This window comes from Thermobia domestica, chromosome 17 (genome assembly GCF_964235325.1).
Source record: "Thermobia domestica chromosome 17, izTheDome1.hap1.1, whole genome shotgun sequence".
In the NCBI taxonomy this organism is placed as follows: Eukaryota; Metazoa; Arthropoda; class Insecta; order Zygentoma; family Lepismatidae; genus Thermobia; species Thermobia domestica.
The window spans coordinates 170999485-171018997 of record NC_137470.1 but is presented as its reverse complement, the minus strand read 5'-3'; the positions used below and the strand labels follow the sequence as shown (position 1 = coordinate 171018997).

The 19513-nt window shown below is 38.8% G+C and overlaps 1 protein-coding gene across 2 annotated transcripts in view; it reads left to right on the top strand.

Moving 5' to 3' along the window:
- Positions 1-411: 411 nt before the first annotated feature.
- Positions 412-19513, top strand: part of LOC145674495 (uncharacterized) — a 115624-nt gene continuing 96522 nt past the window's right edge. For both annotated transcript variants that reach the window (XM_081744635.1, XM_081744636.1), the window contains exons 1-2: positions 412-459; positions 5881-6127. The gene's annotated coding sequence lies outside the window, so the exon portion shown is untranslated. The remainder of the gene's footprint in view (positions 460-5880; positions 6128-19513) is intronic.

The window sequence follows — 19513 nt, the reverse complement described above, 5'->3', positions numbered from 1 at the left end:
GAGGAGTTCGACAGTTGCCGTTACGGCGAGTGCCTCCTGTGTGGTGGTGCTGTGGGAGGAAGAGAGTTTAGTGGGATTTCCTATACACCTACACAACACTTACACCTTATTTTACATTTACACGTACATACATCCCCTTCTTTTTATACTCTTTCTTTTTTCATTTTACACTTCCCACTTTTCTTTAACTTTTTGCCCTGTTCAACTTGGCTTTCAGTCCTCTTTCACTGTATGACTTCTTTCCCGATTTTGACCTTTTTCCCGATTGTGTCCTCTTTTCTTCCCGAATTATGTCCTGTATTTTATTCAATTTTCTTCCTGAATCACAAATCCTCCGTGTGAGGTACACATAAGAAAATTTTGTACTTGTAGCACACGTAACTATACAGTTTGTGCACCAACCTATTTGACCGATAATGGTCTAAGACAAGACTAGTTCTTGGGAGGGATATTCATAACGTGAATAATATTTGATTTAAGACGTTGTGAGCTTCGACTGAGTGTACTTCTGTGCTAGGTCTACAGCTGATTTTGAGTGCTCTTTAGTTTCGTTGTTCTCACATTATAGTGTCTTTGACTTGTGTTCTCTTCCTTTTATTTACTACGTGTGTGGTGCATTAGTGCAAGGTTTTTTTTTTTTTCACTTTCGTCGCTGCCAAATATGGCAGCCTCCTCTGACGGACATGTGCTCCAATCAACTAAGATGGATACTTCATCATCTACTAATTCTACTACTCATATAACAACTGTGCCCTATGCACACACTACCAACAACAGTTATAAAAATCACCATCTAGGACCTTATGTCGTCCACGTGTCCTCCACGTCTGCCTTGGGCAAACAACATCCTATGAAGTTAGGTCGACTCTTATATAATAACAATCTTACAGATGTCACAGATATTCGCACTCTTGGCCCCCAGGGTTTAAAGGTCTTTTTTCGAACTGGCAAAGCAGCCAACGATTTCCTACAACATCCTTTATTAGCGGCACATAATTGGCGTGCTTATATTCCGAATTACGCCGTTTCATGTCAGGGTATCTTACGAGGAGTCGATCCGTCCTTAACGGACGATGAACTCATCACTGCGTTACGCAGTAGCGCTCCAATCTTACATGTTCGCCGTATGTTTCGTAAACGTTCTTCGTCTGATGTTTCTACAGTTCCCCCTACCTCTGACTCTTCTTTACCTCCAACCTCCGATTCTCCACCTTCTGTTACGGATTCTTCCATCCCCACCGGCACAATCGTAGTCACTTTTGATGCCAACACTCTCCCCTCCCATTGCAACCTTTTCTATTTTCACCTTCCCGTCGAAACATATATTCCGAGACTCAAGCAATGTACTAACTGCCTTTTTTACGGCCATTTTAAGCAGGCCTGTCGTGGTAAACAATCTTGTGTTAGGTGCGGCCTACCCGGCCACCCCTTTTCCTCCTGCTCTGCACCTCCCAAATGTAAGCACTGTGCTGGTGACCACGTGGCTACCTTCCCTCAGTGTCCTGAACGCCTTATACAAATTCAAATTAATACTCTGATGGCTACAGAACATCTATCCTATACCGATGCCAAACGACGCTATTTAACCACGACCCCTGCACAGCGCTCCTTACAGGGAGATCCACTTCCCCATTCTACTTCGTCCTCCCTTGCCAATTCTAGCTTTACTCCGTCCTCTATCCCTACCTCCGCTTCCTTTTCATATTCAGCTGTTACTTCTCGGCCTTCCACTTCTCATTCTCCTTCCTCTCCTACCGGTGTTAGAAAAAAGCGCTCTCTCAGTCCTCACTCTTCGCCTTCTTTTTCTGCCCGTCCCCCACCTCTTCCAACTGACCGATCCCCTTTAGCATTTTCTCCCCTTCCCAGTACTGTCACAGCTTTTCAGAAACCGTCAAATGCGGCAGATCCTATACCTTCTTTTTCCTCCGCTGTTTCGTCCATCCTTTCTATTTTAGAAAAATCGCAACATAAATTTTCTCCTCCCGACTATAAATCTTGCATCACCATACTCAAGCTATTACAATCACATTCACTATAAAATCATCTGGTTCCTGCTTTTCTACTCTCTTACAATGGAACATGAGGAGTTCTCGCAGTAAAATGTATGCCTTACATCACCTCATATCTCTATTTCATCCGTCTTTTCTCTTACTCCAAGAAACCTGGCTTACAGATTCCTACCGTTTTAACACCCCTTCCTACCATTGGCTTCATGATGTTCGCCCAGACGGTCGAGGGGGACTCTCTCTCGGCATTCATCATTCTTTACCTTACGTACTACACCCTCCTCCCATCCAATACCCAGAAGTTCAATGTCAAATGGTCACCGTTCACTCTCTCACCCTGGTTAACCTCTACATTCCTCCTCACGTTCACCTTCCTGATCATCTCTGGCTCTATCTTTTTAATTTCCTTACTCCTCCCTGGATTGTGGGTGGCGACGTAAATTGTAATCACCCGTTCTGGGGGGCTCCTTTTTCCAACCCCGCTGGCTCTGCCCTGTATCGTCTACTTCCCACCTTACCCTGTACTCTTCTGAATACTGGTACTCCTACGCGTCTTCCCCGTCCCCGTGAACTTCCTACCGCACCTGATCTCACCTTTTGTTCTCCAGCTTACTCTAGCCACCTTACATGGACTGTTACTTCCGATCCCTATGGCAGTGATCACTTTCCCATCATTTTACATAACTCTACTTCTCCTTCCTTTTCATCCTCCTCCTCTATAGGTCGCCCATATTCTACTAACCTCGATTGGTCTCTTTATTCTTCCTGCTTTGCCCATTTCTCTCCCCCTCCCTCGTCTAGTGATCCTCTCCATCTTCACACTGCATTTTGTTCTCGCCTTTCTCAAGCAGTATCACACTCCCACCCTGATCCGTCTCCCTCCATTCGATCCTCTAATGTCCATTCGCCTTATCCTAAATGGTGGACTAGGGAATGTCAACAATGGATTTTCCGACGGCGTCAAGCCCTTAAAACATACCTCGCCACTCGTTCCTATTCCAATTTCCTGGTATATCAACAAACCCAAGCCACTACGACCCGTATTCTTCAACAAACCCGTCGTAATGCCTGGCGCCAATTTTGTTCCAACCTCCGTTATGGTTCCTCTTTATCCTCCATTTGGAAATTTTACCGCTCCCTTCGTAACAAGACATGTCGTCCTCCCTCTGGTGAATCTATTTCCTCTCCCTGGCTTCATCAATTCCATTCCCAGTTAGCACCATCCACATGTCTCTTCCCTCCTCTCTGGCTTTCACCTCTCTATTCTCCAGAACCATCAACCCCTATCCATCGTCCTTTCACTATGTCTGAACTTTCTCTCATCTTATCCCGCCTACCCAACTCCTCATCTGGCAAAGACGGTATACATTACCGCCACCTACAACATCTTCCTCCACTGTACCAGAACTTCCTACTCACCTTATATAATACTGTATGGTTTTCTGAACGAATTCCCCCTCAGTGGAAAGATTATGTCATTATCCCCATCCTCAAACCCACAAAACAACCAGGTATCGCTGAACATTATCGTCCTATTGCCCTCTCCTCATGTCTTTTAAAGGTCTTCGAACATCTTCTGAAACAACGCCTCCAATGGTTCTGTGAACACCACCTTTTATTTTACAAACAACAATACGGTTGTCGACTAGGCTCCAGTGTTTCTGACTGTCTGTCTGTTCTTATCTCTGATATTTGGCTTGCTTTTTCCCGTACCCAGTTTGTTTTTGCCGTATTTATTGATCTTTCTCAGGCTTATGACTCTGTTCCCCTTTATGATCTCATAGATATACTTTGGCAACAAGGCATCCCTTCGAAATATCTCCGCATCATTTACAACCTTCTGGTCCAACGTATTTTGTATCTTCGCCTCGGTTCCCAACTCTCTGAAGGTCGCACCACTTCTCAAGGTCTTCCTCAAGGTTCTGTATTATCTCCTCTTTTGTTCAATCTCTTTCTGGCCCCAATTCTTCGCCAAACCAGTAACACTGTCCGGGTTCTTTCCTATTGTGATGATTTAGTCTTCTATATTACTTCTCCCTCCCCACAACTAGCTATACCTCAACTCATTTCAGCTCTCACCACTTTCTCCACCTGGTGTTCTACACATGGCTTACGAATAAACTGGAACAAAACTTCCTTTCTAGTCTTTACTCGCAAACGCTCTCCCGCCCTACCCTCCCTTACTTTCACCGGTATCACTCTTCCTCGCCGTCCTTCAGTTAAATACCTTGGAATCGTTTTAGACTCTTCTTTACGTTGGACCCCCCATTATCATCTTCTACATCAAAAAACATCATCCTTCTTACGTTTAATTCGTTCTATTTCTACTTCTACTTGGTCTACAGATTTTCGTGTTCTTCTCCTGTTATATAAACAGGTTTACTTACCTATTTTAACGTATGGTGGTTTCTTTCTATCTCCATCTCCTTCTCGAGTCTTTCAAAAATTCCAATCCCTTCAATATACTACTCTCTGCCGTACACTTAGTCTCCCTATCACCACTGCTGCCACTGCGCTTTATTCTGAGACCCGAGTTCCACCTTTAGCAATTCACTTGAAACACCTCTCCGACAAATTCTGTCTTCAACGTTTCCAATTTACACGATCCTCTCTCCTCCCTAAACTCACTCTGCTTCGACACCTTCATACAGGCCGCAAACGTTCTCCATATCTCGCATCTCTCCCCTTCATATACTCCAGTTATCTAGATCTTGCACCACATCTATTACCCATCCAGCGCACGTATACTCTCCCTTGCTACTTGCATGATTATCCAGTTCTTTCCCAATCCTTTTCTATAATTTTTCCCCAATACCCTTCTACCCAACTTATCCCTCCCGAAACTTACCAACATTGCTTTTCCTCATCCATTCCTCCTCTCCCACAGGACACTGTTCATTTGTACTGCGATGGTTCTGGCCAGGGCGTGCATTTGGGATCAGCCTTCTACGATTCCTCTCTTCAACAATGTTTCAGCTTTCAACTGCCCCATTATGTCTCTACCTTTCTCACTGAAGCTTATGCCTTGTTTGCGACTCTTCTTCATTCACTTCAGCATCAGTATACATCTATCTGTATCGCCACTGATTCTAAATCTCTCCTCCAATCCTTACAATCTTCCCCTTGGACCTCAAAATCCTCCTGGATTCTTTATGAAATCCGTTTTCTTGTATACCGCCGGACTTCCCTCAACTATACTACTTGCTTAATTTGGTCCAAAGGCCATGTCAACATCCTCGGGAATTCTCTTGCCGATGCCGCAGCCCGTTTCGGAGCCCTGCATGGCACTCCCATAGATCTTTCAGTCTCGCCTATTGACCTTTTTCCACGACTTATTACACTTCATTATCAACGCTGGACTGCTTATAATGCCTCCTGTACTAAGGCACGTTGGTACTGGCACCATCCTTGCTCTCTCCGCTCTCCATCTTGGTTTATTCAACATCCTTTCTCTCCCTCCTACCTCCATTTTCTGCTCCGTAACAGACTTCACATTCTGTATACTCCTCAACGCTTATATCTTCTCCGAAAACGTACCACTCCACTTTGTAATTGTGGTCTCGACACTGGCTCTATCGATCATCTTATTTTCTCTTGCCCTCTCTATCAACAATATCGCACGCCATTTCTCTCTATTCTTCATAAATTTCACGGTTCTGGCCCTTTTAATGTAGATTCGTTCATTTTCACCTTATCCCCACCTGTTCTAACTGCTTATTATCTTTTTTTACAAAGAACTAAGTTATTCAGCATCTTATAAACATCTCTAAAGATTCATCCCAATTCCTCATCTTTTTCTTTTCATCAAACCGAATATAATTGCCGGGAGAGCGATCTTCGCTAAGGCAAGAAACAACCGCAGAAGAAGAAGAAGAAGAATAATATTTGTCTGCAATGTTTTGACTATTATGAAAGAAAGTGCAAATGTGATTTTACTGTCCATTTCGAAGGACTAGGGCTCGTAGAGGAAGTCATGGGTTCTTCAGCGTTTTTCTTTCTCCTAGGTGCTAACATTTTATCAGTAATTTTGATGACTAAACACTTTATTCTACGTTGTAATTCCCTACTTTGTGTAGAATGAACCGAAAGTATAAATTCGAGTTAACTTGCGAAAGATAAAGGTAAGAAAACTGAAATAGTTCAAGGTATGGTAATAGTATACATGAGAACCCCCTGAATTCCGTGGGCGAGGATACTTCATATTATATATTTATACGTTACCAAATTAAATCACTGCGTTGTCTTCCACAGATCACATAGCCTAACGTTGTCTTCATTATATGTGCTTAACATTCTATTTTTACTTTCTAGAATAAATTTTGTTGATTTCGATTCGAAAAATATTAAATATTTTTAAATTTATATCGTGATGCAGACCAAAATCCTTGTTGCATATAATGTAATGCGCTATAGCATATAAAGTACAAGGGCAAATAGGTACGTTCTTTTTTATTTTCGTATCAGTGGATAAGTAAATTAAAGTGGGTTTGTTACCCCCTTTCTAAGTTCGCAGATACTCAATGAATAATCCCTAAAAGTATGGGCGTCCAGCTTCTTCTGTAACTCAGACGGTCTTACGTATACTATATCCCAAGGTATTAGAGCTGTATCGTCAGACTACACGAAAATAATAAGGAATATTATTTAGTTTCTCCCTAAATTACTAGGTTTTGACCCTGGCTCACTTGTTAGTGATTATTGTTCAAAATACCGTGTAGACGCATGACATAAAAATTGGTGCATACAACAAACACGAAGCAACTTATGCTTGGTGCCCTCCTCCCAAAGGGCGAGTCAGGGCAGGGAAAGGCAAATCTTTACTTTGAGTCAAACAGTGACTTCAACCGATTCATGTGATCCGATTCCGGGAGCAGTTTAGGAATCATTCCGAAACTGCTCCCGGAACCGGATCACATGAATCGAATACAATTACTAACACAGTGAAAGTAATGTACGATGTTAAGAATCATACTATAAGTACAAGGGCCACAATGCTACTATACGATGTTAAGAATTATACTATAAGTACAAGGGCCACAATGTTACTATACGATGTTAAGAATTATACTATAAGTACAAGAGCCACAATGTTACTAAACATCAATTCAGGTGAAGCGGTGACTATGAATTTTCAGATCTAAATGGGGGGCTACCGCCCCCCAAACCCCCCGCTCAGGTACCATAAAAACATCCAAAATAATAATAAATAATCACACCACTACTATAAAGCTAAGATAAGAAGGGAAAAATTAAAAAAAAAAAAAACACTCGTCTCTAATCATAAATCAGTGCATGACAAAGAAAAAAAAAATTACATCTCAACAAGACAATAGGACAAGCAGCAGCAAACCAAATACTTTGCCTAATACTCAAATGAAAAACAAATCAAGAATAAAAATAATATGAATTAAAAAAAGAAAACACTCACCATTTCGCCATAGGAGAACACTCATGAATAATGAACTCATAACTGCTGATTCCACACACGAAAAAATAAGATACCAAGAACACATGCACAATACTCAACATTACTGAAAAATGTTCCTTACCGCACACACGTCGTTTTATTAAACCGAGCACACTTGCTATTATTACAAACAAGAAACCAATAAACATCCACTTTTACAATACGTCGAAAATATCTTCAGCTTTAGACCACAACTATGATAGGTTTCCTCTAACTCAATTCAACCAATTCAATTACGCGCTTCCCGCATGCCACAAACAGCAGCACACACATACATTCACACAGAACATGTGACATCCCACTAACAAACTACCATATGACTACACAGACACCTAGTGGGAAAAATATGAACTAAGACGTCACACCAAAGGCACGAACAGTTCCAACAAGTGACTCACGCACAAACAGTTCCAGGAAGTTACTGAACCTATAAGAACCGATTAAAGTCACAGTTGGAGTCAAAGTAAAGACTTACCCAGGGAAACACCGAGCGTTAGCGAGAGGTACATCCGTATCGAGCTGACGCATCAGCGGCGGTCTAGATACACATAAATGATGAGAGTTGGAAAACGCTGTATATAGTATACATGAAGGTGCATCAGTTCCCGAAGGAGCAGGACGCTCATACTTTTAGGGATTATTCATTTTATTTACTTATCGACTGATACGAAAATAAAAAAGAACGTACCTGTACTTTATATCTGCATGTGTAGTGCCCTTGTACTTTATCTATGACTATGTGTGTGTGTGGGGGGGGGGGGAATTAACGCATATCGCATGTCTTGTGCACATGGATACTTCTTACTATTGCACTACGTAGAGAATTTATGCTATTTCATGTAGAAGTGGTAATAGAACACCGAAGAAACGCAGATCAGGGGGTTGTCATGTATACTATTACCCCAAAAAGTACTAAATTAGATTGGGGTAAATGTTCCTCTTATTTTTTGTAGTTTAACCCTTAACTAGTGTGGTGGGTATATGCTACGCAACTGGTCTGGACAGGTCAAAATGACTCAAACATTTTTTTTAAGGTAAACATACTAAATATAAAAGACGAGCAATGTGAAAACATTTTATAATGTTTTTTCGCGACATTTGTGTGTATTTATTAAATAGCAAATTACAATACAAATTTTAGGAAAATATACTAACCCGTACCCCAATGAAAAATATACATGAAGAGTCTTATTGGTTACAGCGATCTGACCCGTACGTAACACACTAGTTACGGGTTAAGTGCATTTCAACACTTACAACAAACTGTTCGCCTGTTTAGTAGACTACGGCTATCACACAATTTCAACAACTGACGCGCGTTATTTTTGTACGACTCAATAAAACTCAAACATGATGTTACAATTTTGTCATTTACGCGCCATTTCCGCACTGCTTTTCCCACTAGTAAATTATGAATGTATCTGTCCCCCAAATAATCCCCTCCAACTCCATATACAGTGCCGCTTACCACATCAAAAACGGCCAAGTTTAGAGTTGCCCCTCCAGTCTGAAGGTGCCCTTGGACTTTGCAACATAAAAAAAACAACGCTTAAAGTATTAAAAATTGTTACATTTCGCTTAACTTCAGTACTTCGTGTGTTTCACAAAAATTTAAAAGGTTCACTTCATTATTTTTGCGCATTCGTTACACCTGTTCGCCATATTTGCCATATTTTACAACTACCATGCTGCTGAAACCTTCCGCATCCGGCAAATAGTACTAACTTCCACATATCTTTTCTCGTATTAAACATAACTCTCCTGTCGAACTTACATTCCTAAACATCAAATAAAATCTTCAAATTATCATTTCTTTCCTCATTTCTCCTGTAAATTTTCCTGATTCTTATATAAAGCGGAGGGGTAACTCTAAACTTAACCATCAAAAACAACCACTTTCTTGACTTAACTATTCCCCTCACCTGACAGTCACTTACTCTTCCTCCAAAAAAAAAAAAAAAAAAAAAAAAAAAACAATTCAATTCACCTGATAACTTCCTATAATTGGTCCGGCGATACAGCATTTAATCAGAATTTAGGAAAGTATTATCGTATAGACGAACGTCATAAAATCTACTGTGCAAAAAGACTTAGACTAGTACAGAATCAGTAACCAACCTGTGGTAGCTGTCTACTAAAAAGAAAGAATGATGTCTAACCGAGTCAAGGCAGAAGCGCAGCAGAGATGCCCGCGCGGGAATTCGTTCGTAGGAAGCAGCGCGTCAGTGACGGAGGATATGTCCACAGAGTAGGAAAATGGAAAAAGCTAAATCGCACAAAATCAGCGGACTTGTAAATGTTAGAGTATTTGTTATGCTTTACAATTTTATACAGAATACACCTTTGCTATGTTCTGCAGAAAAAAACTCCGCCACTCAAAATTGATGTTACACAGCCGTCTGCCAAATGCATTGACTCATTTTAACCATAGCATAAAACTTGTCATGGTTTGACAATACATTACGCTTGTAAACATGAAATACCTGTATCCTACGTCGTGCAGAAATGCCCCACCAGTAAAAATTAATATTTTCTGGAGCCCTCTTTCATATGCACTCGGTCGTTTTAACCGTGGGTTCGTTGTGACTCAGTGGTAGAACGTTCATCTCTGGTGCATAGGGTTCTTGATTCGATCCCAGCTCGCGCCAAGTGAACTTTGTGGTTGACAGACACTGTGTACGTGGGTTTCCTCAGGGTTCTCCCGTTTCATCCCACTTTCTTTCTTCCACCATTTCATTCATTTCTTATCATCACCGTTTCCTTAACCTAACCCGTATAACCATGAGACTTTGAAACTTCATTCATTTCATTTAATTTCGTTTTAAACGCGGAATTTTTATGTTTATAACGGGCTATTCTGAATGTATACCGTACTGCTATTACTACTACTACTAGTAATAATAATAATAGCATAGTATCCGTTCTTCGCACAGGGGGGATACGTTTCATTTTGGACATGAATGGGTGAATGGGCATCGAAATTTTGACTGTTCATCTCAGCGACCCTAAAAACTATGGATTCGAAACTAATATTGGTCTTTTTTGATCAATTTTTATATATCTCCCCACTCCCAAGTTTCGGGACTGAATTGGAATTTAAACAGAATCGGAAGTAACACTGTTCATCGTAGTGACCCAGAAAACTATGGATTCGACACTATCATAGATCTTTTTTTTTCTTTTTTTTTTCATTTTTAAGTATCTTCCCACTTCCTCAAGTTGCACCGTCTACATACCAGGGCCAAACCTCACCTATGTTTAAAATTTGATTGAGATCGGTGGCGTGGTTCAAGAATTATTAAATCACAAAGGTAGTCGTTTTTATTTTTATTTATTTTACTATATCTGCCCTCTCCCCCTCCCCTAAGTAGCGTCAAAGTGAAATGATAAAAAACATTCCTGGCCTGAACCTCATCTGTGTGTAAAATTTGATCGAGATCGGTTAGATGGTTCAAGAGTCAAGTCACAAACATAATGACTTTTTATATTTATATATTTCATTTTTATATTTATAGATTACTACCATCAATTAATTAATCGCTTCGCTGGGTTAATTTTTTTAAAAAAACGCGATATGTTTCGTTAGTCAGTCACTTTTTCCTGCTACTAAAGCGATCTTTGATATCGGTCAATTTCGACCATATTTATATTTCTCTTCCCTCTTCCTCCTCCCCTGCTTGCGTTCCTGATTTTGGGTTTAAACAGGATTAGAAATGTCAATGTTCATTACCTCGAAAACTAATAATATCGGTCATTTTCAATATCTGTATCTATCTATCCTTCCCCATGTTGTGGACACGGCATTGGAACTGTCACTGTTCATCTCAGCAACCCGGAAAACAACAGGATTCAACTATGGATTCAACACTGATATTGGTTATTTGAGATCATTTTTATCTATCTCCCCGTCCCCCAAATCGCATGGTTGAATTTTATTTAAACGGCATCAGAAATGTGACTGTTCATCTCAGTGATATCGAAAACTATGGATTTGGCACTATATGCGAGCAAAAATGGTAAAAGATATTAAGAAGTGCCTTTTTGTAACATATTCAGCGTCCCAAGAGTAGGTTCCATTTTCTCCGTTGAAGCTTTGTTTAAACCGGTCGAAATTAGCCATTTTTACTTTCAACGTTTATTGCCATAGTTCGAAAACGGTAACAGTGAGAAGCGGTTTCTTAATAATCGATTCAATGTCTTAATGCAACGTAACATGACTATTGACAACACTCTATCAAAACAGGAACTGTTTTAAATTTGCTATTAGTTCCGGTTTTAATATTTGTTTCGGTAATAGTATACATGAGAACCCCCTGATCTGCGTTTCTTCGGTGTTCTATTACCACTTCTACATGAAATACCATAAATTTTCTACGTAGTGCAATAGTAAGAAGTATCCATGTGCACAAGACATGCGATATGCGTTAAATCCCCCCCTTCCCCCCCCCCCACACACACATAGCCATAGATAAAGTACCAGGGCACTACACATGCAGATATAAAGTACAGGTACGTTCTTTTTTAATTTCGTATTAGTCGATAAGTAAATAAAAGTCACTTTGTCACCCCCTTGGTAAGTTCGTAGATACTCAATGAATAATCCCTAAAAGTATGAGCGTCCTGCTCCTTCGGGAACTGATGCAGCTTCATGTATACTATATCCTTTGTTTCTATAAAGCAAACTAGAAAGAGATATCCAGATACGGTTTTTTGCAATCGATTAGCTGGCCAAGAATATTTTCCATTAACCCTCTGTTCGGATCAAAAGTGGTTCAAATTAAGCAACTCCTATTTCGAAATTTATCACATGGGACACAAATGTTAATAGATAGCCGCAAACAGTTTTTTTTTTTTTTTTTAAATCGATTAAGTGTCTAAAGGGAGCATATTATCATAACCCACAACAATCTACGAAAACGAGATTTACTTCTACGGTCGCTTTCAGTGCTGATTTTTAATGTTAAAACGGTAACAGATGTCGAGATTGAGGTCTCTTACAATCGATTGTGCTTCACAAGAACAGATTCCGTCTTTTCCGTTAACCCTCTGTTCAAACCGGAAGTGGTTCAAATTAGCTATCTCCGGTTTCAAAATTTATCACCATGAAACAGAAATGGTATTGGATAGCGACAAATGTTTTTTACGGTTGATACAACGTATCAATCATACAAACATTATCAGAACCCGTAACAATATATCGAAACCTTAAGTGGTTGAATTTACGTGTTCCTTTGGTTTTACATTTTCGGAAAGCAAAAACTGAAAAAATATCGAAGTTTTGCAATCTAATATTTTGCTTCCCAAGGATGGTTCTATCTTCTTTTGTAACGTGTGTTCAAACGGAAGTGGTTCAAATTAACGATTTTTTGTTTCAACCTTTAGCACCATAGAAAAAAATCAGTAAGGCATAGCAAGTAATACCTTTCTTTATATGTTTTCTTTTTATATATATATATATATATATATGGATTCAGCTACCCTGCAACGGGTTCTATGTTTGATCCTGTTAGTCTATTGCAACAAGTAGTTATAGATGTACTGTTTAAAATTAGAGTACTGAATTTGCATGGTTTGGAACTCATACGTTTCACACTGATTAGATACTCATACTCAGACAGATACTCATTTATTATTATTACAGTTTTTTCAAGTTAACTTTACACGACACGAAATAATTGTTAACCAAGAATTTTAGGAATGATCCAAAGAAATGGATCAAGAGATTGAGATCTTCGCCAATAATCAGCTTTTGGATCAGGGGCAAAAAAAAAATTTGAACGGCCCCTAAATCGACTTTTCGTATTTTCTACGAAATAAGCACATTATACTGAATTAATTGATGGTTTTGGTTTGGGTACACTATATGCAGTTTTCCATATATAAGGCGTAAAAGAAAATTTTTGATTGAATTAAATATATTGGAGCTACAGTCAGGGGCCACAAAATTTTTGAACTTCCGTTAGATCAAGTTTTCGTATTTTCTACGGAATAAGCAAATCATAGTGACAAGTAAAGGGCCCAAATGGATGAATCGAGTTGAGGTATGAGACATAATGCGCCTGATAGCGGATGTGAAAATATGTAAAAAGGGCTAACTATAAAATTGATCCTAAATCTTCCAAATAAGTACAGATAACGATCACTAAAGTTCATAATTGACTAATTGATATATTACATGAGTATCTTTCCATTTCAAAAAATATCACAGATTTTTAAATGGCGGCGGAGGTTTGTGATTTGCTCTGCCCATTCTTCTTTTGCCAATATGTGAAACTATCACCGTTTGCTTTGTCTATATTTCAGTATTTTCACGATTCGACAGTATATTTGATGTATTTCAATTACATAACATAGCCCTTCACTCACCAACTTTGACCCTCTCCCCCTCCGTTTCTTATGGCGCTTAGCCGCTATAACTTTGCACATATACATATCTTCACATCTTCTATCAGGCGCATTATGACTCATGCCTCAACTCGATTCATCCATTTGGGCCCTTTACTTGTGAGTTAAGTGATAGCTTGGGTTTGTCTACCCTATATGTAGTTCTCCAGGTATAAGGAGTACAAGTAAATGTTTGATTGAAATACGTGAGATCTTGTGATCCAAAAATTTAAATTGTTTCACTTATGAATTTCCTTATGCTTCTACAAAGTATTTGTAATGAGAGATATGACATTACCCCACTTAGCAGAACCAAAAGTTAAGGAGGTATCATAAGTGCTCGGTAATTGCAGGGGGCAAGATAATTACTGTATGATCTGTCAGGAAAGTAAATGTACACCTATTTTTCGAGTCTGGCATTCCTGCGCTCCATCCGTGGAGAGTATGAGAATTAAATCAATCAAATGTTTATTGAGGGGCAAAAAGAAAAGCTTAATCTGAATAAGACATTGCAGAGGGGCACAAGCTGTGAATACGAATAGTGCATTGTGTAAATAAAGGACGACACCGAAAGAGAAAGCCAGAAACAGCTGTTAAACTTACAAAAAAAGAGTAAAAATTGTCGAAGTGGGAATATAAAACACAAATACAACAAATACGCCGACAACTAAACGATCACCATGCCATGATCTTGGTGTAGTGGTTAAGGTGCTGGCTTGCAAATGCAAAGGTCGCCAGTTCGAATCTTAAGCGAGGACATTTTAAAAATTTTTGTTAATAATACATACAACTCATGAGAGATGGTAAAAGAGGTCGTATTTAGTTTTTCGTAGCAATTATTATTGGTAATGTTTAGTACTGATAATACTTTTTGTCTTTGCGTATTGCTTTTGTTCTTGTCTTCATTTCGAAAGAGAAGAATATCCGAACAAATGAACATATTTTGAATGTAAACGCCATTTGCAATTAGTAAAGAATAAAAATTGAACGTTCCGAAGTAGCTGCAAAAAGTAAAAGGAAAAACATGGAAGTCGACCATACTCATGGTTACTAAAAATACAATTTCTACATGCCTTACACCTCCCGACCACGTTTCTACGTTAGCAAGTAAGAGGCTTGTGTTTAGGTTAGGCTGGTCAATACGTTTTGCAAAGGGGCCCGGTTTAGCTCTGACGCACCACAGGTGCGAGAAGGAAGAAAAACACTTTTTCTCTCTCCCTTTGTGTGTCTATTTATCTATCTATTTGTATATATATAACGCTATTTGTGAATGCCATAACCACCCTAATTTTCAGCGGATTGAGACGAAACTTGGCACAAACATTAATTGTTGAAATATCTTGATGAGTTCGTTAACCAGAATAATCAGATGAAAATGTTCAAAATGGTGGCCCTTCAAACTCTTAAAAAGTTCCAAGGGAACCAAATTTCGCCCATAAATAGGTATTCAGAAAGTTTGAATAAATTTTCCTCTTTTACTGAAATATTTGTGTGCAGAAACTTATTGAAATATTGGACCCGATTAATCGCCTAAAGAAGGTTCACGCCCTTTCGCTACGGTCAGGTTTTTTTCTTTTCTTTCTTTTTTTTTTTCTTTTGCAGGAGGGGGTTATTTTCCTATTGGAACAAGATGATTGTTAGTGATGATATGAAATTACACATTGAAAGTGAAGTAACTTGTGAAACGTGTTATTCGAAAGAATAATATAATAAATGTGCTTTTCCCTAACACAGAGAACTGTAAATCATGTATTTCGAGTTCGGGGGCGAGCAGTGTTATTTGATTTGCTTTTTAGTAACACATTGCATTGCAAATAAAGGTAGACAACATTAGTGGTAAGTAAAATAATAATAATAATAATAATAATAATAATAATAATAATAATAATAATAATAATAATAGGTGTTGTTTGTGGCAAGGCAATATCTTCCTCAGTTCTTCTTCAAACGTAATGATTGTAATGCCATATCTCCCTTACAAACAAAATATTAGCAATTTATATCGAGAGAACGGGAAACTGTAGAGCGATGGGACCAACGTTGGACAGTATGCACTCATAGTACTCAGAAAAGTAAGCGATTTCAATGCAAAATGAACGAAGAGTCATTGTCATGGGTACTCATGGGGCTACGGCAGAGCCCTCTTTAGGCAAAATGTCGATAGCTTATATCGAGAAAACAGGAGGTGATACTGAGATGGGACCAACGTTGGACACCGTGGACCCATAAGGCGCATCGAAAAAATTAGGGAGGCGGGCGCCAGCCAGCCTTACTTATTTCCACATAATAATATAACATTATATTGTCGAAATACACACACGAGTTAGCTACTAATATTTCATATTATTATTATTATTATTATTATTATTATTATTATTATTATTATTATTATTATTATTGTTATTATTATTATTATTATTATTATTATTATTATTATTATTATTATTATTATTATCATCTACAGCGTCTTTTCATTACGTGAGCATGTTTGACATGAAACCAAAGAGAAAATCCATCCTGTAGCGAAAAGAAACAATACTCTCTCAAATGGATAAAAAATCAAGCCGAGATTGATTCGAACTCGCATGGACGGCGCGAAAAGCCAGTGCTTTGTCCACTATTTTTTTAACTGACTCACCAAACGCGTTTCAGTAACTTACTTATTGCTAATTTTACTTGCTTCACTCGTTTAACTTGCTTTTTCTAATAACTTATAACGACAGGGACACGAACACAGAAACATCGAGAACAGTTAAAAATGATAGATGCTCTTCCGCCGAGAATCGAACCCGAGACTCCATACACCCAAGGCTCACGTGCTAGCCTCTAGACTAGCGGCGATGGCAACGCTCACTTCCTGTGTCGTTAGAGATTACGACCACTGTCTTGCCAGCTATCACTTCTGTGGGTTGTATACTATGATCACATGTTTCTTCTTTGCTGGAAGAGTAAAACCTACATTATATGTAATACATGAGGTATTTAGACCTACATGCTCTTCATATAATGTAATAAAAGGGTCATGGTGTCGGATTTTAATACATGACGTATTGCAGTATACAACATGCTTTGCATTACTTGTTTGTTTGTAGACAGCTACTAGCTTAGTGTTCTGAAAGGTTGTGTATAAACTAGGGATAGCCCGTTCCGGAATTATTAGTTTTCGGACTCCCGAAAGTAAAGCCGGACAAATTCCGGAATTCGGAAAATTCCAATTTTGTAATAATTTCGGAATTCGGAAAAATCCGGAATTTAGAAATTTCTGATTTCGTTAACATTCCGGAATTCGTAAAATCCGGAATTTTTCGAAAGTCGGAGTTTTTCTCAATTCCGGAATTTTCTAAATTCCGGACTCTTTCCGAGTTCCGAAATTCTTCTGAATTCCGGAGTATAACTGAATTCCATAATTTTGCGAAATCCGGAAAGTGAAAGTTACGCTTCCGAAAAATGAATTTATTTTGGTTAATATGAATCGTGGCGGAAATAAGTCTTTGACCAGGTAATGGCGACTGCTTTGAAAGAAATGGGGAGTATGAGAATTCAATCTGTCATATTTGTAGTTTCGTGTGGAGAAAGAACGAACTTGTGAACCAGTGGTTTAAGAAAAACTCAAGTTATTAATATAAACTTTGCCGACTTCATAAAAGAAATACGAAAGACATTTTGAATCGAAAAATGTAACATACAAGTTTGCAACCGGATACAAAGAAACCTAACGTAACCAGACTAAAAACGGATCGTTTACCGCGTAGCGATCGCGGTTCAGTGGTCAAGGTGCTTCTGCGAATGCACGTTGCAATTTTTTTTTTCTTACTTTAGAATTTTTGATGGCGATTGATCAGCGATAACATACGTTTTATTATATTCAGATATTTGAATACTCGGATGTTTCAATACTTGAACTATCAAATCTTCAGGAATAATAATAGTAATAATAATAATTATTATTATCTCGTAGAAGATTAAAAGCTAGAAGCTAAATTATCGCTCAGGTCATAACATTACAAGGAGAAACGTGACATTTGGAAAGAATATTTCGGTTTGGTTTAATGTTGCTCACGAGAAGAGGAGTTTCTCATTTCGTTTCTAAAACAAACAAAATAACATGAGAATTAACATTTTACATTCGAGACGGGTCAGGGCTAAATCAAAATTTTCGTCTCTCTTTGGAGATGAGAATCGAGACGAGACGAAAAGTATCGTAAACATTTCCCGTCTTGTCTCGATTCTCGAAATAGTGTATGTCCATTCTTTAAGTAACAATTGCTCTGTAGACTGAATCTCATAGGCTATTTCGTTACATTGTATTTCAGAGCTCATTGAATTATGCTCTGTGTAGGTATTTTTGTAGCAAAGCTTTTATATTTACCTCTGCATATTCTAAAAATTAGTTTATAATATGCCTTATTGTCGCGTGATATTCAGTTATATTTATTACAGTTATTTTCCTCAAAACATACTTTCTACATGAAACTTCAATAAAAGGTTCTAGTTTAAAATGTTGGTAGTTGCAGAGGTGTGTCTTGAAGGTACGGAACCCTTTCCCCGAAATCTCTACTTTTAAGTAAGTTTTGCCAAATTTCAGGGCAAGTTTAAAACTATTATTATTATTATTATTATTATTATTATTATTATTATTATTATTATTATTATTATTATTATTATTATTATTATTATTATATCAACTCCATGTATAATCTTTAAAAGATATACGGTTTGTATCTGAATAGTAAAAGCTAATTGACTGTCGATCTCGGTCGTCTGGAAGTCTTCAGGAGGCAAGGACATCGGTCACGTTCTGGGTTTGAGTTCCGAAGGGGCAAGTATTCGGGCTCGAGCAAAAAATTGTTAAAAGTTATAGGCTTCATCCAAACATATTCAAAACAGCTGGGACCGGGTTTGGGCTTCTCAACGGCTCGAGCGGCTCGGCTTACAGCTCATTCAATATCGAACCGAATCGAGAAGTGAGCCGAGCCAACAGCTCACCACACCGAGCCGATTTGAGCCATCGGCTTAGTTGAGCTGAGTCGAAACGTGCTGATGAACTAGTTTCAACTTAGCTGGCTCGAACCGGTTCACATGAGCCGAGTAGGTGACCCATCCCAACCGAGAAACCTCGAGCCATCGGCTCAATTGAGCTGAGTCGATGGCTTGTTCCAACTAAGCCGGCTCGGGTCATCGGCTCATCCCAACCGAGCCGACTCGAGCTGTTCGCTCAGTTGATACAAGCCGAGCCGGTTGATATCACTACCCGAGTTGGTATTCTGCTTGGGCTCAAGAATTCGACCGTGCAGATCTCAGCCTTAATTTTAAGAACTACAGTATATACTTATATTGGTGATTACGACATTTGAGGCTGTCTCGTAATAATAATAAAAAAAAACTCTTGTCTTCTCGTTATCTAGACGAGACGAGATACACTAAAATTGCCCCACGAGATGCACTAAAATTACGAGATGAGACGCACCTCTGTCGTGAGCAACACTAAAAGTATTCCACATTACTGCTTACATTTCTCATGGCTTTGCTTTCCAGTCTGATCAGGCCAATATTCCAAAACGAGTTAAAACGAGCTGAACGAGCGAGAGAGCCATTATCAAACTCAACTCAACTCGAAACTCGACCTCGAAAACAGCGACTTGGCTCGGAACTCAAT